This window comes from Ornithorhynchus anatinus, chromosome 11 (assembly GCF_004115215.2).
Source record: "Ornithorhynchus anatinus isolate Pmale09 chromosome 11, mOrnAna1.pri.v4, whole genome shotgun sequence".
In the NCBI taxonomy this organism is placed as follows: Eukaryota; Metazoa; Chordata; class Mammalia; order Monotremata; family Ornithorhynchidae; genus Ornithorhynchus; species Ornithorhynchus anatinus.
Window position 1 is genome coordinate 33,114,947 of NC_041738.1, and position 22,391 is coordinate 33,137,337.

At 46.0% G+C, this 22,391-nt stretch overlaps 1 long non-coding RNA gene across 1 annotated transcript; it reads left to right on the plus strand.

Annotated features, from left to right (window-relative positions):
- Positions 1-8,194: 8,194 nt before the first annotated feature.
- On the plus strand, positions 8,195-18,914 carry LOC114815023. The gene is made up of 2 exons (XR_003762810.2): positions 8,195-8,293; positions 18,665-18,914. It is a non-coding gene; the product is annotated as an uncharacterized LOC114815023 (long non-coding RNA).
- The last annotated feature ends 3,477 nt before the right edge of the window (positions 18,915-22,391 follow it).

Below are 22,391 nucleotides of genomic sequence, written 5' to 3' on the forward strand. Positions count from 1 at the left end.
TACATTATTTCTGACCTTCCACCCGAGCAAGAGGGAAATCTCCAGTTCAGAAGCATTAACTGAATATGCACGGCCAGGTAAGAAGGATTTACAACATAGGTAGCTGAGTACTAAAGTTTCAAGCAAACACTAAATAGATTCTTTAAATACATAATCAAAAATACATCCAGTATGAAATTAAACTTGACATTGATTTATCAAAGCATTTTTATGCAAATAACCTTTAAGAAAAACCCTTTGTTCTCTTTTTTTTTTGCATTCTTAGGATACAGCAGAGACAAAAATAACTGTTCTAAACATAACACTTATTCTATTATTCAATTCTCCTATTTGGCAGGAATGGGGGTGGTGTCTTAGTTTGGAAATAAACTTTGGGGAATAAGTTGGTTGTCATTTGTACTTGACAAATTTACCACTTTGTTTTTCCAGCCAGTCATTTTTTTGGATTTGCTTTCCCTATAAAATGGGATTACAAGGTCTTAATACCAGAGGCTTCCTGGTTTTAACTGCTGCCATAATCATGCAGAAAAACACCCAGCCAAGAATGATATAGAATGCATCAGAATGGATGCACACATTATTCTTACCCACCGACTGTATTCTCCGGGCACAGGAACTGGTATGTCATGAGCTCAAGGAAACCTAAAAAAAAAAATAAAAAAATCCTGACATGCCTGGAAATGATAATATCAATGACAAAAATGCCATTGTTAATTGAACAGCTGTGACAATACAGAATGTTTAATTGCCTTTCCCCCAAGGAGTGCAAAGTACTGATAAGAGATGATTTTGAAACTTTGGCAAGGGGCGATGACTAAAACTGAGAATTGACAATCCCGACATCGTGGCATCTAACATGGCCGAGCTACGTCCTAGGGACTCTACAGTAATAGGGAGGAAACTCTTTGCAGCGACTTGAGATATAAAGATGGATCATCATGAATATGGGCAAATTTTCTTAAAGCAAGAGTAAGATAGAAGTAAAAAAAATAAACGACAACCAGCAGAACTTGTCTGCTGTGTGACCTTGGGCAAGTCACCTAACTTCTCTGTACTTCATTTGCCTCGTCTGAAAAATGGGAATTCAGACCGTGAGTCCCCAGTGGAACACGGACTGTGGTCCAACCTGATTAGCTTATATATACCCCAACGCTTACTAATGATAATAATGGGGGTTAAGCGCTTACTATGGGCCCAACACATAGTTTAATACCATAAAAAAAGGTTTCGGTTCCTTTATTTTTCCATTTTGAATCTAAATCACATTTGGACCCCTGCGCACGGGAGATCAATACTTAGCATGCAATCTTCAGGGAGGCCCATTCATTAATTTTATTAATTCTGGCAATTATTAAGCATTTATTACCTACTAAAGTATAGACAAGATGATCAGTTTGGACAAATCCCAGTCCCAAAGTGAGTTCAAAATCAATCTCACTGCCGTCTCACAGACGCGGAACCTGAGGCCCAGAGAGGTTCGTGGCTCAGTGGAAAGAGCAGGGACTTTGGCGTCAGAGATCATGGGTTCGAATCCCGGCTCTGCCACTTGTCAGCTGTGTGATTGTGGGCAAGTCACTTCACTTCTCTGTGTCTCAGTTACCTCATCTGTAAAATGGGGATGAAGACTGTGAGCCCCACGTGGGACGACCCGATTCCCCTTGTGTCTACCCCAGCTCTTAGAACGGTGCTCTGCACATAGTAAGCGCTTAACAAATACCAACGTTATTAAATGACTTACCCAAGGTGACCCAGGAGAGCAGTAGCAGAGTTAGAACTAGAACCCGGGCTCCCGACTTCCAGCCCCGTGATCTTTCCATTAGGTCACACTGACCCTCTGGTTTGAAGGGGAGTGAATCTGTTGAGCTTTCGGAGCAGAAGCAGTTTGGGGCTGGATTCTCTCTCACTGTACCGCTCCACTTGAGGTGCGGTTTCGCCACGCAGGGGCCAGAGGGAAAAAACCCAGCAGTTTAGACGCAATCCTAAACTGCTTTTCGTCATCTCTCATATTACTGCTCATCCTCACTGCGAACACCTAAGAGGGACCCCTTTGAAACACGAAACTTAATTATGGTGATAGCCATACAGAAGTTCTGCTTCAGAGGGAAAAAAAGATACATTGGCCTGTATTACACTTGAGTGAGTCAGATTCATGTACCTCACTCAGATCCTGACTCTGGCCTAGCAGAGCTCCCCTTTCCTATCTGCCAGATGATCGCTCTCCCACTTTCAAAGCCTTCCGGAAGGCACCCCTCCTCCAAGAGGCCTTCCCTGCCTAGGCCCTCGTTTCCTTTTCTCTCGCTCCCTTCTGCATCACCCTAGCAGTTGATCTGCGCCCTTTATTCAACCCAGCACTTCGGTAGAGATCCGTAATTTGTTTCTATCGTCTGCCTCCCTCTCTAGACTGTAGGCTCATTGTGAACGGGGAATGCGTCTATCAGTCCTTTCCTTCGGTACTCTCCCAAGCATTTAGTACAGTGGTCTGCCTACGGTAAGTGCTCAATAAATAAATACGATCAATTTAAACTTTTTCAATAGTGTGGCACTTCTGTGCCTCGAGATAAGTGAAGTTATGACTCAGGGACCATCTGCCAAGTGTCACCTATTTGACTCAGAACAGAACGAACAGGTCCTTTTTCAGACAGGAAAACTGCTGCCAAGAAAAACCTCCATGACTTATTCCAGAGCTGAATCAGTAATGGAGCTCAGCGGGTCAGGAGCTTCGTCTCCGTTCGGAATTTCAAATGACAGGCTTCGTAGGGTTACATCCTTCAACAGGAAAGGTGTTGAAAAATTTGCAGGGTACTTATGCCCACAAAAACCTAATTTCTGTCATAATCCAATGGCCGTCTTGTCCCAGGCTTCTATTTTCCCCTTCTTATTCATTCATTCATTCATTCATTCCTTTTCCAAATGTCCCAAACGGAGGCTGAACAACATACACTTAGCAGGGGACTGTAGGAAGACCGAGCAGTAGTGGTTACTCTAAATCCCATAGTAACGCTATTTACAATTATCGCTGGGCTTTGTTTGGGTCTGAAAAAGTACAGCTTCTAGTCCAAGTGAAACATTTAGTTGGACTCATCTTCCTCCCCTGATTTATTTTGAATTGTTTACGGGCTGGCTCAAGTAACTGTGGGTTAAATCTATCATCCCGTGTGTAAAAAGGACCCTGGAAATGGGAACAGCCTCAAGTTTCTGGCTGTAGGTTTGGGTTCAAAGCCTGTAATTTGCAGACCTCTTAATCAGACTCTGTTCTATTCTCTCTCTCTCTCTCTACTTGCTCCATCCATCTGGACTGCACCTCAGAGCTGTCCTTCCGAGGTCTGTCTCCCTCCCTTTGCCCAACACTTCGCTGTGGCTAAAAATAGACGGTGTCCCTTCCGAACAGAAACACTTGGCAGACCAGTTAGTTTTTCTAGCTCCATCTACGCATTAGAGGGAGGAGGGGGATGAAACAAAGCAGGATGCTTTCTCCTTCCTTCTGCACACTTTTCCAGAAGCTTGACAGAATCCATTTGGAAACCATCATTTCAACCCCATTCACCCAAAACGTGCAGTGTAAATGGCACTTTAAAAAGATTCATTCTTTATGAAAATGGGTGCCTCTTGGCATAATATCAGAAAGCAGACTTGAGACAGTTTATTCATATTAATGTCCGTCTCCCCTTCTAGACTGTGAGCTCGTTATGAGCGGGGATTGTGACTGCTTAATTCTGCTGTACTGTCCGCTCCCAAGAGCTTAGTACAGTGCTCTGCACGTAGGGAGGGCTAGATAAATACCACCGATCGATTGATTATCACGTGTTACACGGCGAACAAAGCAAAATGGGGACAGTGTCCAGGGCTGTCGGCAACATAAAGTTTTCAGGGACCAAAAAGTCCTGCTCCACGACTGGGGATTGAGACTGTGAGCCCCACGTGGCGACGAGGACTGTGTCCAACCCGATTTGCCTGTATCCAGCCCACGGCTTAGTACGGTACATGCGGCACATGCAAGCGCTTAACGAATACCATAATTATTAATATGATGATTGCCCCGGGTGCTCCGTGAACAGTCTGTTTCTGCGAACGTTTTCCAGGCGTTTAGTTCTCCCAGAAAGCCTTCTGGAACTACAGAATCATCTTGAATTCAGTTTAAGTTCACATTAGGAATCGCATTCAGCTCACCTTAGGCATCCCTAAGGAAGGCATTGCTTTCTTATCAATCAATGGTACTTATGCTCACATTAGGAATCCCTAAGAAAGATATCAATTATCAATCAGTGGTATTTATTGAGCACTTACTATTTGCAGAGCACTGTATTAGGCACTTTGGAGAGTACAATTACAACGGAATGTCGCCATGTACCCTGCCCATAACAAGTTACAGTCTAGAGGAGAGGACAGGCATTAATATGGAAGGTAGGTAACATAGTATAGGATTCAAAGATAAGTGCTGCCAGAAGTCACAGATCCCAGTGCTTTGGTGACAGAGAATGGAGAGCAAGCCAGGGAAAAGAGGGGCTCACTGGGCAAGGCCTCTGGGAGATGTGAAAATAATAATTATGGTACTTAAGTGTTTACTATGTACCAAGCACTGTTCTAAGCACTGTGGTAGATACAAGTTGATCAGGTTGGACACAGTCCCTGTCCCACATGAGGCTCACACCCTTAATCTCCATTTTACAGAGGAGATAACTGAGGCCCAGTGAAGTGACTTGCCCAAGGTCACACAACAGACATGCGACAGAGCTGGGATAAGAACCCAAGTCCTTCTGACTCCCAGCCCCGTGTTCTATCCACTCTACCATGCCGCTTCTACGTGCAGCTACAGTCGGCCAAGCTCGAGAATTTTATCCTATTTTTAGTTTTTACGCTCTCAACAATAGCATCACATTTACTTCCTCTTTGCATTAAATCTCTTTTCCTCAAGAAACAGCTAAAACTATCAAGAACGCTAAATTTCAATGTAACTAACCCAATTAGGTATCCCACCATGCTCAGTCTTCTCTGTATTATAGAAATATAATTTCTACTTTAAATTCTCTTTTGAAGCTTTCTTCACTGGTCTTTACTAGAAACTCAACAAACATATTTTCTTCGGACTACCTGTGTTCGCCAAAGACTACAAAGGTTACTTTGTTTTTTTCAGTCTTTTACCTTTTCATTCTAGTGTAGACACCCTACAGAAAAGGATTTAATCTCCTTTTGCATTATGTATAGCCCACAGCACATTGCTAATCAATTAATCATATTTACTGAGTACTTACAGTATGCACTGTACTTGGGAGAGTACAGAATATCAGAGTTGACAAACACATTTCCTGTCCATCATGAACTTACAGTCTAGAGAGTGAGTTAAACATTAATATAAATAAATTTGTCCTCAATAAATATTAGTTGTTATTGATAACAATAGCCTAGTCAGTAACTTCTAATTTTAGGAGTCAATCGATGGTGTTTTTGAATACTTACTGTGTGCACAACACCGGACTAAGCACGTGGGAAAGTACAATGTACGGAGTTGGCAGACACATTCCCCTCCCACCAGTTTACATCAATATCTCCCTCTAATCTTCTCCTACACTAAGAATAAGCAATTTTTTAGTGACTCTGTAATCTTCCCCGACCCAAGACCCCATCCCACTGTTGCTTACCTTTATCCCGAGATTGCCTCCTCCTTGAATCTCAGCTGCAGCTTGCATCATTTCCTCCAATCTTGTATCACCTGGTGGTTTTTTATTTTTCTTTTTTTAACTGTCCATCCCGGTTCTCCCTCAATTTGAGCAAGCAATAGGGAATTGAGGGTAAACTCTCAACTACCTTCATACTTCTCCTGGGGCCTGAGGAGCATTGCCTCACTTTTGGAGGTGGCTTAAATGATTATTCTCAGCATACTCTGAAAAGCGAGCAGAAAAATCAATCAGGGTACTCACATTTTAACACTTCTAGCCTTATGCGGTATTGACTACAACAGATCGCTAACACGGGACTCTGGAATCTACGTGTGTAGTTCCAGACAAAGTTGGTAGCTGGGCTAGAATTTCAAAAAGAATATACTCTCGATAGTCTATTTAATTAACCCACACACCGGCTAGAAAATTCAGGGAAGCAAACAATTCAAAAATGTAATCTTGAACAGATGGCCAATCCCCTCGCGAAGTCTCTGCAGGAGATCTGTTTTCAGGTGAAAAGAAACAAAGGGTTTGGAGCACAGATGTACCAAATTATAAATCACACCTGAAGCAAATTCCACTGGAAGAGACGTGTCAAACCCACGTGACAAAAAGCTAGAAAACAAAGCGGGATTAGGAGCTTTAAAGAATTCACTCTCACCTCCTTTCAGATGAATGGGGTTGTGAGGAACAGACCACACCTCTAGGTATCTTTTGGAATATATGGGAAATATTTGACGTGCGAGCCTAGCAGTTTCTCCTGCCCTGTTAAGCCTTCCCAGTAAAAGGGAAATATCTGGTTAGAAAATCTTATATTGAAAGGTGGTGTGGAGAGTCCATCTTTGAAAGGGGGCACAAAGGTACTTGGTCTTGCCATAGAACCTTGAAAAAGCAGCACGGCTCAGTGGAAAGAGCCCGGCCTTGGGAGTCAGAGGATATGGGTTCTCATCCCGGCTCTGCCGCTCGTCTACTGTGTGACCTTGGGGAAATCACCTGAGCATTTTACTTTACCTCATCTATAAAATGGGAATTAAGACTGTGAGCCCCACGTGGGACAACCTGCTTACCTTGTACCTACCCCAGCGCTCAGAACAGAGCTTGGCACACAGTAAATGCTTAACAAATATAATTATTATTCTCTCAAGACCTCCTCCCATTTCACAGCCCTTGAACCGGATAATCCCAGGACCTGTGTAACTCCCAGACACGTGGTCGATCTCTTTGGAGGCTGTGAGGGGTTTCCAGCCCCTGCTATTTTGCCCCCTGAAACATTGAGACCTGATGCGGCTCCGCGGGTTCTGTGCTTTCCACCCGAGAGAAGCTCAGACCCCGGGAGAATCTGGCTAAATGATTGTCGAGTGTAGAGCTCGGCGGAAAAAGCTGATTAAGTCCGCTTAAGTCACTTACCGAATATCCTACCTATCCGGTGGTCTGAAAGCACTTTTGCTGCTTCCAGTGATGCTTAATCAGTTGATCAATCAACGGTGTTTACTGAGTGCTTTCTATGTGCTGAGCACTGTACTAAGCACTTGGGAGAGTACAGTTCAACGGAGATGGTAGCCAGGTTCCCTGCCCATAGCGAACTTCAGGGGAGACTGCAGTGATAATAATAATGACTACGGTGTTTGTCAGGTGCTTCCTACGTGCTGAGCACTGTTCTAAGCGCTGCGGTAGATACAGGGTAATCAGATTGTCCCACGTGGGGCTCACATTTTTTAATCCCCATTTTTACAGATGAGGTAACTGAGGCCCAGAGAAGTTAAGTGACTCACCCAAGGTCACACAGCAGACAGGCGGCAGAGCCAGGATTAGAACCCGTGTCCTCCGGCTCCCAAGCCCTTGCTCCTTCCACTGAGCCGTAGAGAGCGAGTGAGAGAGGTGACCTGGGGGAGAAGAGACGGCAAACACCGGGCTTTGCACACAGTAAGCGCTCAATAAATGTGATTGAATGAATTCTAGCTGAGGGGCAGCCAGGCTTCTCTGACCTCTTTCCACCCAGATCGCAGCCAAGATAGGGAGAGTCACTTTCCCTAAATGAGGTGGTTCTCTGCTGCCCTGCTCCCCTCTCGGGCTTCTCAGAGTCCGCTCTCTTCGGGGAGAGGTCAGAATCTACGGTGCCTGCTCAAAACAGCCCGGCTTAGCGGAGAGAGCACGGGCCTTGGAGCCAGAAGGTCGTGGATCGTCCCACCTCCGCTGTCTGCTATGTGACCTTGGGTAAATCGGTTCACCTCTCCGTGCCTCAGTTCCCTCATCCGTAAAATGGGGATTAAGGCTGCAAGTCGGATGTGGGACGAGGCCTGCCCCATTCGCCTGTGTTCCCCCCGGTGCTTTGGACGGTACCTGGCACATAGTGAATGCTTAACAAATACCACAGTTATTATCATCATTAAGAATTTCAGCTCATCATTGAATCGGATTTCAGTGTCATTTATCGAGCACAGGCTGTGCGGAGCACTGTAGTGAGCGCTCCGGAGAGCCCAATATAACAGAGTCGCCCATCAACATTCTAGGCGCGTTAACGGAACCGGTCCTCGAAACGGCCGATCGAGGCAGGCCGCAAGGAAAGAGAGACCGAGCAAGGTCAACTGACGGGCCCCGAGATAGGATAGGAGAAAGAGCGTGGCCCACCCAGGGTTTCGGTGAGTGGGGTCTCGGGCTGCCCCAGTTACTCCCCCACTCTTTTTTTAGGGCGGGTCCGGGTTTGCTGACGCCTAGTCTATCGTGGCGGCGATCGTGATGACGACGATGGGGCGGGGGGAGTTAGGGTCGGGCTGGTGGAGAAGGGATTAGGGGAGGGGTTGATTCCAGGATTGCAGAATGATATAGACGTACGTGTTGATGAACTGGGGGGCTGAGGGGGGAAAGGATAAAGAGTGGGGGGCAAGGGAAAGGTGCTTCACAGCACTGAGGAAGTATGTATGTGTACGGATATATATCTATATATATATGTTAGGGATCGCCGGTGGGGGAGGCTGATGGATCACAAGGTTGACATTGATGTGTGTATATATTGTACATAACCTGGGGGTGGGGTGATGATTATGCTGAAGACTATCATGATATAGTTATGATTCCGATACTGTAGACGGGAGGGGGAGGGTTGGGACACTGAGAGCTGCCTTTGCCGGTTTGGGCTGGGCGTGGAGGGAGGGCATATTTAGACGGGGAGGAGCTGGGGGGAGGTTTGGGGATCAGATGGCCTTGATGCTGGGGGAACATCAGGCCTGGTTTGGGGGGAGGCTGATGGACCTGGGATCAAAGGTCCTGGAGAGCTGAGACCGACCATACATAGAGAAGCAGCGTGGCTCAGTGGAAAGAGCCCGGGCTTGGGAGTCAGAGGTCATGGGTTCGAATCCCGCCTCTGCCACGTGTCGGCGGTGTGACTGTGGGCGAGTCACTTCACTTCTCTGGGCCTCAGTCCCCTCATCTGTAAAATGGGGATTAAGACCGTGAGCCTCACGGGGGACGACCCGATGGCCCTGTATCTCCCCCGGCGCTTAGAACGGTGCTCCGCACATAGGAGGCGCTTAACAAATACCAACATGATTATTATTATACGTGGGGGTGTGTGGGGTATACAGGAAGTGGAACATAGTGAGCACAGTGGTGTCTTCCCACCCATCTCTCTGCGTGTGTCTGTCTTCCCCGCTCCCACTAGCTGGAGGGACCCAAACACTGCCCTATCCATCCATCACAAGCAGCGTGGCCTAGTGGATAGATTCATTCATTCATTCACTAGTATTTATTGAGCGCTTACTATGTGCAGAGCACTGTACTAAGCGCTCGGGATGTACAAATCGGTAACAGATCCCGGGCCTGGGAGTCAGAGGGACCTGGGTTCTAATCCTGGCTCTGTCACTCATCAGCAATGTGACTGGGGCAAGTCACTTCACTGCTCTGCACCTCAGTTACCTCAACTGTAAAACGGGACTAAGACTGGGAGCCCCATGGGAGACAGGAACTGCATCCAACCCGATGAGCTTGTATCCACCCCAGGGCTTAGTACAATGCCTGGCGCGTAGTGAGCTCTTAACAGATACCATAAAACAAACTCCCGGTTGGACCCAGTGTCGCAGAAAGAATCCTGATTACCGCCACGGTTCCGGGCACGGGCTCGTCTGCTTCTCTCCATCCTGAACCGGTAGCGTATTCCTGGAATAAAAGCCAGACGTTATTTTTCTGGACGGTGGGGTCCCACAGCCACAGTTAGGAATTTGGTGTTTCATCCCACACGAATTAGAGGTGAAAGCCTCCAAAGTTTAGGCGGGTCTGTAATTGCTCCTAGGTAGGGGGTATACTTTTGGGGTCTCTCTACATGCGAAAGCCAATTCGGTGGGAATTATTATTATTATTTCATTTGTTAACCGCTTACTGTGTGCCAAGCACTGTTTTCAGCACTGGGGTAGACACAGGGTAATCAGGTTGTCCCACGTGGGGCTCCCAGTCTTCATCCCCATTTTACAACTGAGGTAACTGAGGCACAGAGAAGTTAAGCAGCTTGCCCAAGGTCACACAGCAGACACGTGGCAGATCCGGGATTGGAACCCACGTCCTCTGACTCCTAAGCCTGTGCTCTTTCTACTGAGCCACGCTGCTTTTCCCAATTGACCTCCTTTCTCTCCAGCCAATATTGAATTGGATTCCATGATAGAGGGAAGGCACGGGGGGGAGCTTTCAAACCCCAGCGATGGCACCCGCACTTTCGGAAAAGGAACTTGGGCCACTCTTGAAGTCCAGGTTTGACTGTAATTCTGGAAATCACATTCTACTGACCTCAACTGACCCTACGATTTCACTTGGGCATATTCTCTTCACTGCCAACTGCTGTGATGTTGCAGGCTTAGCTGCTTGTGAGCGATGAGAATGTCTGGCTGAACGCAATGGTTTCTGTAACGGCTAAGGATGGGGAAGAACCACGGGAAGGGAGAAAAGGAAGAAGGTGATGAGAGGAAAAAAGAAAAAGAAATATTCTCCCTGTTTGTTTTTGAGTAACGTAGGGCCAGGTGCTCAGTGTGGGAGAGGGAAAAAGGAAAGACAGGGAGAGGAAAGTGGGAATCAGCTAATATTCATTCAGTAGTATTTATCGAGCGCTTACTAAGTGCAGAGCACTGTACTAAGGGCTTGGAATGTACAAATCGGTGACAGATAGAGACAGTCCCTGCCCTTTGACGGGCTTGCGGTCTAATCGGGGGAGACGGACGGACGGGAACAGTAGCAGTAAATAGAATCGAGGGGTTGAACATCTCATTAAAACAATAGCAAATAAATAGAATCAAAGCGATGTACGTTTCATTAACAAAATAAATAGGGTAATGAGTAAATAGGGTAACGAATAGAAGAGGTGGCCCTCATCTCTGCTTCACGGACCGGTGGAAACACCACCGAGCTGGCAGTTTGGCAACTTTGATTTATCCCCGACTATCTGTATACCTAGAGCATTGTATTTGTTAAGCACTACTTATTCTATGCCAGGCATGTACTAAGCAATGGGGTAGGTATGAGCTGTGGCAGGTTGGATATAGTCCAGGTCCCACAGGGGGCTCACAGTCTTCACCTCCATTTTATAGAGGGGGGAACTGAGGCACAGAGAAGTGAAATTATTTGCCCAAGGTCACACAGAAGACAAGTGGCGGAGCCAGGTTTAGAACCCAGGTCCTTCCGACTCCAGAGCCTGTGCTCCGACCACTAGGCCGTGCTGCTTCTTGGGGGACCCACTGTGAAAAATCCCGTGCCTCAGTTTCTGCAGCAATAATATGGGATAATAAAACCCATCCCTAGCTCCCTTGAGGAGGTGGAATAAGTTAAATTATGTCACTGTGGGAGAAAATGGCTATGTAAATCCAAGATATATTAATAAAATCCAGAATTTCAATTAAGTGCTTTTATTTTTCCAGTACCCTCTCAAATTAATGACACCGCTTTTATCCTAGAAGCTTCACGGTGGCGTAGGGCAAGGCAAGTATTTTCATACTCATTTTGCAAATAAGAAGCAGAGGTGAAGTGACCCAGCAGGCCAGTGGCAGACCTGGGACTAGAACCCAGGTCTCCTAATTCCCAGGCTGTACGTTTCTTCCTCTAGCCCATACTGTCTCCCATAACGTTATCGATTATGTGTAATAGAATATGTGAGGCCAGGTGAGGCCAATATAGGGTACAGGTGCGGGTCTCATGTGAAAAACTGCCGGGAAAAGAGAGCTTAAAGTAGAATCCAAACTGTTTTATTCCTCTGCTTTTTCACTAAAATAGACCGATCTGACTTAGAATTTAAACCAACAGAAATATCAAGCAGAAGGGCACAGGACATGGCAACAGTTTCTAAAGACTAAAAATGAAAGTGCATGTCTCTTATAAAAGACTCCTGAGAGAGTCTTCCAACAGAGAAAATCCAGCAAAGGAAAATGGTGACTAAGCCATGAACACACTGCAGGGTTCTGATGCCATCAGAAACCACTCGAGTGTGGCTCTCATGGTTACCACATTGTCTGATCCTCTTGATGTAATGGGGGTGTGTGTGTGTGTGTATAGAGGGAGACTGAGCAGTAGGAGATGACAGAAATCTGGCTCTGCTTCCATCAGTGGGGTCACAGATAACCAAGGGGAGCCCCGTGTGTCTTAGGTGACCCCCGCAACCCCGAGTGGCAATGCAAACAATTCGGATCGATCGTTAGCAGCTTTGGTTAAAACTAATGATGGCAAAACGTATTTTTGGAAATCTTCATCGTGCTGGGGCCAGTACGGTACTTCGTAACAGACACAGTATAACGGGGGCTGGCGGTCTTATTTTAACAGTTTCTCATGTAGCTAATAATAATTATAATGTTGGTATTTGTTAAGCGCTTACTATGTGCCGAGCACTGTTCTAAGCGCTGGGGTAGACATGGGGGAATCAGGTTGTCCCACGTGGGGCTCACAGTCTTAATCCCCATTTTTACAGATGAGGGAACTGAGGCACAGAGAGGTTAAGTGACTTGCCCACAGTCACACAGCCGACAAGTGGCAGAGCTGGGATTCGAACTCATGAGCCCTGACTCCAAAGCCCACGCTCTTTCCACTGAGCCATGCTGCTTCAGGTATGCCATACTGACTCGTTCAAGGAGTTCAATAGGAAATAATAGAGCTGTGTAAATAACCAATGAAAAGTACGTCGGTTTGGGAAAGAAGGCATTGAAGGGGATTGTCGCTGATGATAGATATCACTACTCCTAATAATAATACTTATCAGAAGCTGTAAGGGAGTCATCCAAAAGACTAACACGTGAACTCACCCGAAAGGTAAAACTCCACAGACTTAGGCGTTTGAACAACCAAATACATCGATGCAGAAGTGCTCAGATATACTGTCCTTAGCAGGCTGGAAAAGGATAGTTTTCCCAGGAGGGCCGGATGATGTAGCTTTACATTTCGCTGCTTCCCCACACTGAATCAGTTTCACTGAAGGGCCACGGTGCATTAATAGAAGTGTGACCCATAGTTGAGTACTTTATGAGATACATAAACGCATGCGGCTTTCCTACCAAAAACCTCAATCGTCTTCACGGAGACACTGGGTTTCTATTAAAACCAACAATTATGGGAACGTTGGCTTTCCTTTCTAATTCTCTATTGTATATATGAATTTATGCCTCGCTTGCTATTTTTATATCTAGCTGCTTTGACATGGATGAGATTCTAGAGTGGAACAAAAGGTAAGGGCAAGATGATCCTCCTTGGCTTTAAAATCTGGGATACTCAGGGATCGAGTCTGGCTGTCCGTCGCCGTTTGTGCAATCAATCAATCAGTCAATCAATCAATCATATTTATTGAGTGTTTACTTTGTGTTAAGAGCTTCGGAGAGTACAATATAACCAGGGTTGGTAGCCGCATTTCCTGCCCACTACGTAATCGATCAGTTGTGTTTACTGCATACAAAACACTGCGCTAAGCTAAGCATTCCTTTGACTCCCATCCCCATGGGATCTTTCCCATACGAAAGGTGGATTTCAGAATTTGCCCCGTTGCTACGACTCCTCAAACTGATGCTCCGCACACGGTAAGTGCTCAATAAATTCCATGAATTGATTGATTCCAGAACCCAGAGTTAGCTTAAGGCAAATGGGGTGCCTCCACAAGAATGCCATGTGACCTTACTTCCCCAATTTTGATGAAAGATTACCTTAAAAAGGCATTGCCCCTGTTCTCATTTTAGCAGTGAACTGTATTTCAGAGGGGTAAAATTGAGCTCTTGTTCCTCTGAGTCCCCCACATCTGCTTTAACCCCCGACAGGTTTAATTTGTGACTCTTCGTCAGTCCTAAAATCAGTCGATCAGCGGTATTTATTGAGAGCTCTCAGTGTGTACAGCACTCTACTAAGCGCTTGGGAGAGTTCAGTACAACAGAGTTGGTAGACATGTTCCATACAAGTGAAGTAGTGAGTAGTTAGAGAAGAAGAACATCATGTGAACGTGTTCCCTGTACTTGCCACCAAACACATTTTCACTCGGTTTGGGGAGAAGATTTAACTTCTGAGGAAAATCTTCCAACACAGTAATTATTTAATCATACATTCTCATCCCTTCAAATAAAAGCGATGCTGGTAAAACGGAAAAAGACAATTTTTAATCGTCTCCCCACCGGCTTGGTGCCGACGCCCTATGAGGGGAACGCGGGTCACCCAGTGCTCGTCTTCCTCTGCCGGGAACAGTCTTTACCAGCTGCAGAACTCAGCTAGCAGGGTTTTGAAAAAAGTAGCGTGGCCCAGTGGGAAGAGCATCGGCGTGGGAGACAGAAGGCCCTGGGTTCTGATGCTGGCTCCACCACGTGTCTGCTGGGTCATTTTGGACGAGTCACTTAACGTCTCCGGGCTTCAGTTACCTCATCTGTAAAATGGGGATTAAGACTGTGAGTTCCATGTGTGACAGGGACTGCATCCAACCTGATTAGTTTATATCTACTCCAGCGCTTAGTACTGTGCCGGGCATATAGTAACCACTTAATAAATACCATTAGAAACAAACAGTCCCCCCGGTGCTAGGGAGGAACACTGGAAGAAATGAAACACTATGAAAAGTTCACTTTGCTCAATGTAGAGCCCACAACAAACATCTAGGCCAACAGCTCCCTCCATTCCAATCAGTGGTATCTACTAATGATAAAAACTGTGGCATTGGTTACGCTCTTACTATGTGCCAGGCACTGCGGTGGGGTGGATACAAGCAAATTGAGTTGGACACGGTCCCTGTCTTGCATGGGGCTCACACTCTTAATCCCCATTTTACAGATGAGGAAACTGAAGCACGGAGAAGTAAAGTGACTTGCCCAAGGCCACACAGCAGACGAGTGGTGGAGCTGGGATGAGAACCTATGACCTCCTGACTCCCAAGCCCTTGGTCTATCCACTACACCGTGTGCGCTTATCCCCCACCTCTATAGGCTGGGGTCTACTTTCCGCTCACCAGAGGATCACAGTTAGAGCACACTGTGCTGAACGCCCCATGGCGCTCTGACCCACCAATCCAGAACCATGTGAGGTTCAGCAGCGTTGGAGGTAACGGGCCTACGACTGTTCAAAGGTCACTCCTTTAGCCCGGGGAACCGTGGTCCCAGACGAACTGCTATAGGGGCCAAGGACAGGAAGGCTCTCGGGCCTGGGATTCCGGTTCTTGAAGGGGGCCGAGGCCCGTGGCTCCTGTTGGGATGTCCTTTATCCACCTGTCGCCTCTGAAACGTGGACGTGCCGGGCTCCCTGTAGTTACCATGGAAACTCTGAGTAAAGGCAGTTGGTTTTTACCACTGCTGAACGGCAGTTTGCTTTCCAGTTATAAAAACTCCTTCTAGGTCATAGTCGGCCAACAGCTTCAGGGGATGTCTCTTCAACTTCACGTTGAGGGACTTGAGGGGCCAAGGTTACTGTGTTCACCTTTCCCATAACTTTTAGGATTTGGTACATCTCAATCACATCTCCTCTCAGCCTGGGTCTGAAGAGTCCTACGTCTCTCAGTTTCACCTAAGAAAGCTTCCCCTGACCACTCCGCACCTTTCGGACTCTACCGTGGCCTTCTTAAAATGGTCTCACATAATGGTTAAATAATGACCCGTTCATTATTTAACACGTCCCCGGATACCTGGGATGAGCCCGTACCTTTTGCTAATTTGTCGTTCCCAGGAACCTCTGAATCTCCACAGCCACCAAAAACCTTACAAGATTTCTCCTCGTCTGCCGCAGTCCTGGGGCAGCTCGATGGGCAGCCGAGATAGCTTAAAAGTGTCTTTGGGGTGATTGAAATGTTTCTTGAGTGATCCTCTCTCGGGGAGTAGAGAAGACCGAGTAACTGCAGGACGTATGGAAATGCAGCGTGAGAGAAGGCAGGCAGGAAGAGCGGGGCAGACCTGCGAAGAGAGAGGAGTCTGGGAGAGGCAGACTGGAAGCCCATTTTCCCCACTGTCTTGCCATATCTTTTCCATTCTCCTGGCCAGCCTCCTACTGGCCCTTCAGGTGTTCCTCTTATTCCACTCTCCCACGGTGTAAATTTCCCAGACGCAACAGAAGATGATTTTGAATCACTGCTCGTCGGCATCTTTGAAGGGGGACCGACACACGCTGGAGAAACCTGGCCCGGGATTTCGAGGGACTGGGCGGCTGCCGGGTTGGGACGTCAAAGTCTTTCTCAGTTTTTGCTGGTTTCATTTACAAAGGGGTTGCAGTTCCGAAGTAAATGTCACAGGAACTATTTGCCCCTTTTCCTAGTGAATGCTTCTTTCTTGACCAAGAGGAAAAAAGAAGGACAGGAAACCACGCAACGGAGGAACAGATGTGCATATAGTCAAGTAGTAAATCAAGTTATAATGTCCTCCTGCTGTTCGGCCACCTGGTGGGACTCCCACCCCCTACAGTTTTGCCATCTGCGGACTCCCTGGTGTTGCTCTTCCGTTGCCCTGTCCTCCGTACATGGCGCTTCAGCACTTTTTATTATTTTACAGAGAAGAATTTCCCTTTGGCCAGCAGCTTGCGAACACCATGTCCACCCCGAGAGGGCCCAAGGTTTGGAATCTGTAACTTTACCAGCTAAACACTACCCTCATCCCAATCTCCACTTGTTACTTTTTTCCCGGGGACAGACAGCCAAACCTGATGTCCATTTCTTTGTGCTCATTTTGACAGTCGGACAGCACTACGCTCACTTGGGGAATGCCGAGGCGAAAGTATGCATAGCGTGTTTCCGTACAGAGCCCGGCACGCAGTGAGCGCTTAACAAATACCGTCATTACTGTTATTTGGGGTTGATGGTCACATAAATAATCAAAGAACTCTAGACTCTCGGGGCTGGGCGACTTCGGAGGTCACTGAATCTATTCCCCGGCCTCCTGTAGGCCTGGGTGGTGCTCTTGGCCCCGATGGACAAGAAAATGATGAGAGAGTTTGGTGAACCAATAAAAATGACCAAGAAACCAACTTGTGCATCCCCTCAGTTTTCCCCATTTCAACCGACTCCATCCTCTCATCTTTTACTCCTTCCTGTGGTAACAAATTCCGTATGCTTTGCCAAATGCTGTGTAAAGAAGAAGGGCTTCCTCTGGTTTGTTTTGATACTGCCTCCCTTAAGCTTCAGGGGATGTCTCTTCGACTTCATGTTGAGGGACTTGAGGGGCCAATGTTATTGTGTTCACCTTTCCCATAACTTTTAGGATTTGGTATATCTCAATCACATCTCCTCTCAGCCGGGGTCTGAAGAGTCCTACGTCTCTCAGTTTCACCTAAGAAAGTTTTTCCCCTGACCACGCTGTCCATACTCTGCACCTTTTCGGACTCTATCACGGCCTTCTTAAAATGGTCTCATATAATGGCAAAACTATATCTTCGGTTAGTTTTCCATCCCCCTTCCTAAGGATGTCCTGCATTTGGAAGACTTTTTCTGCTGCTGTTGCACAATGGTGAGAAGCAGGCTGGTGTAGTGGATAAAGCACGGGCCCGGGAGTCAGAAGGTCAGGGGTTCTAATCCCAGCTCAGCCACTTGTCTGCTGTGTGACCTTGGGCGAGTCACTTTGCTTCTCTGGGCCTCAGTTACCTCATCTGTAAAATGGGGATCGAGACTGTGAGCCCCACATGGGACAGGGACAGGGTCCAACCCGATTTGCTTGTATCTACCCCAGCGCTTAGTAGGGTGCCTGGCACATAGTTAAAGCGCTTAACAAATACCATCATCATCATCAGTGGCCCAGTGACTCTTTTTTAAAGTCTACAATGGCTCCAAGAGCTGTTTCCTAAGGCATGACCGAAAGCTCAGAGTGGATCATTAGGAATCTGAAGTTTATTTTTCCCAAGATGCATTACCATGCCCATTTTACACTGATGCTCACCTGCTATTTTTCAGCCCACTCAACTTCACAAGGTCTCCCTGAAGCATATCCCCATTTTCATGGTATTTTACCACCTGGAAGAGTTTAGTATCCTCTGCACATTTTGAGATTTTACTGCCCACACTCTCTTCCGAATCATTTCCAGAGGATATTAAACAAATCCAGTTCTCGCACTGATCCCTGGGGAACCATAGGAGTTTAGTTCTCCATCCTGAAAATTGTTCATTTATCCCTCCCTCGGTTTTTGCAAGTTTTCTATTTGTGACTGAACAGTCCTTCTGATCCCATGATAATTCAGTCTTTTTTTATAAGCCTTTGGTTGGAAGCCATGTCAAAGGCCTTTTGAAAATTTAAATATTTTATGCATCCTGGCTCTCCTCTATCGACATACTTGTCGACTCCTTCAAATAACTTAAGAATAATGAGGAACAATTCAAGTTTTTGGAAAATTCTGTTGTTTTTCCCCATCAGGTTGTGTTTTTCAAGTACTCACTGATCTTAAAGTTAACTGTTGATTCGACCGATTTGCCAGGCATAGAAGATAGACTTATTGGCCTACAATTCCTAGAATCACCTCCGGAGCCCTTTTATTAACTGTGAGTTAGAATGCAAAACTCTCAATCATCTGGCACAGGGGTCATTTGTAACGACAGGTCACACACGTTTTTCCCACAGGACTGCCAAGGAAAATTACCAGAAACTCCCGTCACCTTCCCACCGTGCCACCGGGGCTCTTGCTCCCAACAAATCCTGTTCCTGCAGGGCCGATACGGATTTAAACTCCAGCAGTGCAACTTTCAGCCTCTCTTCCTACCAGACTGCCAAGTGAAACCTCCAGGAAAACCTGCCACCTTCCCACCATGCCAACTAGTGTCTTTGCTCCAGCCGTGTCTGTGCCTCCTGGAATAAAAATAATGATAATTGCGGTATTTGTTAAGCGCTTACTATGTGCCAGGCACAGTACTAAGTGCTGGGGTGGATGCGAGCAAGTCCCTGTCCCACATGGGGCACACAGTCTTAATCCTCGTTTTACAGATGAGGTAACTGAGGCACAGAGAAGTAAAGCGACTTGCCCAAGGTCACACAGCTGACAAGTGGTGGAGCCGGGAGTAGAACCCAGGTCCTTCTGACTCCCAGGCCCGTGTTCTATCTACTGCTTTCTAAGCTGCAGCAGCTGGAAGCCTCTCTCAATTTCAATACAATCAGAAGACTTCGGTTGTGACTGGATTTTGAATGACTTTGGGGGCAGCACCGTGAGGATCCTACCAGCCCCTTTCACCACCAGAATCACTGGATCCTGAGTTTAGGTCTTTGTTAATGTTTTCATATCTATATTATTTAATCTTTCCATTTGTGCCTGGTGTCAAACCTCTCCCGACCTTGCCCTCAGGTTATGAGCCCCTAGAGGTCCAGGACCATACCTGATGCTCACGTTAGAGAAGCAACTCGGCCTAGTGGAAAAATCACAAGCCTGTGAGTCACAGAGTTCTAATTCCAGCTCTGCCATGGGTCTGTTGTATGACCTTGAGCAAGTCACTTAGCTTCCTCAGGTCTCAATTTCCTCATCTATAAAATGGAGATTTAATACCCCTCTCCCGCCTTAGATTGTGAGATCCATCTGAGGAAGGGACTGTGTCCGATCTGATTATTTGGTATCTACCCTAGCACTTAATACAGGTCTTACCAAGCACCATTATCGCTATTATTATTATTACTACTCGCCTCTTTTCCCCAGTAAATGTTTTTCTACTACTACTATGAGTTCTGCAATGTCCTCTTCATATTTTTCAGCACTTTAAGGTGAGGGCCAATCAGTCCCAGTGATTTATTTAACCAAGAATTTGAACTACAATATCCTTTGTGGCTCCTACAATTTGCCCCAGTTCTGCTGACCTGCCTGCTGTAAAAAATACTTTAGTTGTGAAAGTCCAATACCTTCCTCAGTAAAAACTAAACTATAGAATTTCCTGAGCTCCTTGGCTACCCTTTTTTCCCTTTTTCACCCTCTTTTAATGTAAGGGGAGGATCCTGAGCGTACCTTCCATTTCACAATCATCAGGGGTCCGCTGAGTCCCTAGCCGGCTTTTGGCTTTTGATGTATTTGAAGAATCTTTTGTTTTTTTGAGTTTTGAACAACTCTTGCGAGTTGCTCTTCAAATTTCTTCTCAGTCTGCCTAATGTCCTGTTTATATCTGACCTGCCATTATTTTTAGACTTTCCAATTTCATTTTTAAAAAGATGGCTTTTCCTTCTGATGACCTCTTTTATTCTACCAACTAGCAATGCAGGATTTCCCTTTGATTGCCTGATTTTCTTTTCTTCTGAGGCACATATGTTACCTCTTTTTGAACAGCCTCTAGGCTTCTAATAAGTCACTTTTTTTTTTTTAGCTGTGTCTTTCAGCTTATTTCTAACTTAGGTCTGTAATATACTGTTTCCATTAGCTACAATTTAAATATGCTTGTCTTGGGCTTGGAGGTGCCTTCCCTCTCCTAGCATCCCAATCATCCAGAAGAATGAAAAATGTTATTTATTGCAGAGTGACTCTCCCAAGTATACCTCATTTACAGATCTTGTCCCCTACTCAGAATTAGATCCGGGATACTATCTTTCCTCCTTGGTTCTAGGACAAGAAGTTCCAGAAAACCATCACGCATCTTCTCCAAACCCACCCTTCCACTTCTCTACCTGACGTGTTCGTTATCCAGCCCCCCATAAGACAGTAATCAAAGTCACCCACAATTACTGTCCGTCTCAATATTACAGCTCCCTCAATTCCATTTAACATTTTCTTATCTTTTTCCTCATCATGGTCAGGTAGTGTTGTACTAGACACTCCTATGATAAAGTTAGAAAAGGGAAACCTCTCTCCAAAGGGATGCTTGATTTTCTTCTTAGAGACTGAAATTCTTGTGTCCCTACTGCTGCTATTGTCCCTGCCATACTGTGCCCACACCAACTCATGGGTCCAGCCTGGTCTTTCTAGGAGTTTACAGGTTGGCAGCATTGCAGCTCAATGATTTTGTTCCTTTCATCAGGTCTCAGGAATACAAATTACCTCAAAGTCCTGAACTGGCCAGCATTCCATTTCTCCAATTTTGTAATAATAATGGTATTTAAACACTTACCAGGTGCCGAGCTTTGGACTAGATACAGTGCAATTGGATGAGAAACAGACCCTGTCTCACATGAGGTTCACTGTCTACAGAGAAGCAGCGTGGCTCAGTGGAAAGAGCACGGGCTTTGGAGTCAGAGGTCATGGGTTCAAATCCCGGCTCGGCCATTTGTCAGCTGTGTGACTTTGGGCAAGTCACTTCACTTCTCTGTGTCCCAGTTCCCTCATCTGTAAAATGGGGATGAAGACTGTGAGCCCCACGTGGGACAACCTAATTCCCTTGTATCTACCCCAGCGCTTAGAACAGTGCTCGGCACATAGTAAGCACATAACAAATCCCAACATTAACATTAACATTACTGTAGAGAGGGAGAACAAGTATTGCCTCTCCATTTTACAGTTGGGAAAATCGAGGCATAGAGAAGTTAATTGACTTGCCCAAGGTGTCACAGAAGACAAGTGGTAGAGCCGGGATTAGAACTAGGGACTCCTGACTCCCAGGCCCGGGCTCTTTCCACTAAGCCACACTGCTTTTATTGTTTAGGCTCTTATTGTTCGGCGTGAGGGTAGAGATAGTCAGGAATTTTGGCTTTGATTTTCTGCCAATTTGTATAAAACAGGGAGTTTTGCGAGATACACCTCTCTGGCAGAGAAAGTCACATCTTTTCGGTTCTGTAATATGTTTCTTGCCTTCATGCAAATGTTTTGTGGTGATTTTAACTAGGATATGAGTCGGGTTTCAGTGGTAGCTAAGCAGCTCCTAATGAAGGATCAATCCCTCTGCTTCCGTCCCCTTATAAATCGAACCAAAATACAAATGGAACTGAAAAGATGAAACAAATATGTTATCTTCATTTGAAAGAGAGCAATACTAAAAGTTTGTACTAGTTAACTCACCGTGGATGAGTGAGGTAATGTCCTTAAACTTTTGAGTTGAGTGAATGAACGATATCATAGGGTACAAAGTATATTTATTTAATACGATAAAGTTTGAGTGGATGTAAGACCTCTGCCTGTCACAGGGTGATCTGCAAACATGAGTGTATTAATCCTCCTCCTCTTCACCTTTGACACAGGTAGCTGGCATGTACTGTTATCCCCCTTATGTAAATTATGAATCTGGGGATTTTTTATGGTGTTTGTTAAGCACTTACTACATAATAATGGTGGTATTGGTTTAGCGCTTACTATGGGCAAAGCACTTTTCTAAGCGCTGGGGGGATACAAGGTGATCAGGTTGTCTCACGTGGGGCTCACAGTTTTAATCCCCATTTTCCAGATGAGGTA